Source organism: Tupaia chinensis, unplaced genomic scaffold (assembly GCF_000334495.1).
Source record: "Tupaia chinensis unplaced genomic scaffold, TupChi_1.0 Scaffold144346_1, whole genome shotgun sequence".
In the NCBI taxonomy this organism is placed as follows: Eukaryota; Metazoa; Chordata; class Mammalia; order Scandentia; family Tupaiidae; genus Tupaia; species Tupaia belangeri.
The window spans coordinates 4,245,126-4,245,339 of NW_006204205.1; positions in this window are offsets into that span (position 1 = coordinate 4,245,126).

Here is a 214-nt window from a genome sequence, read left to right on the forward strand (position 1 = left end):
CCCCTGGGGGATGATTTCTCGCTTTCTGTCTCTCTGTCTCTCTGTCTGTCTCTCTCTGTCTTTCTGGTGAGCACACACGCCCTACAGCAAAAACCTCTCAAAAACAACAAAAGTCTTTGAAATTGAGCTGGCCACTGGCAATGATCAGGATCCGTAACAGTCTTTTTTTTTTTTTTTAAAGAATTATTTCTCTGAGGGGGGCGGGAGATGGGGG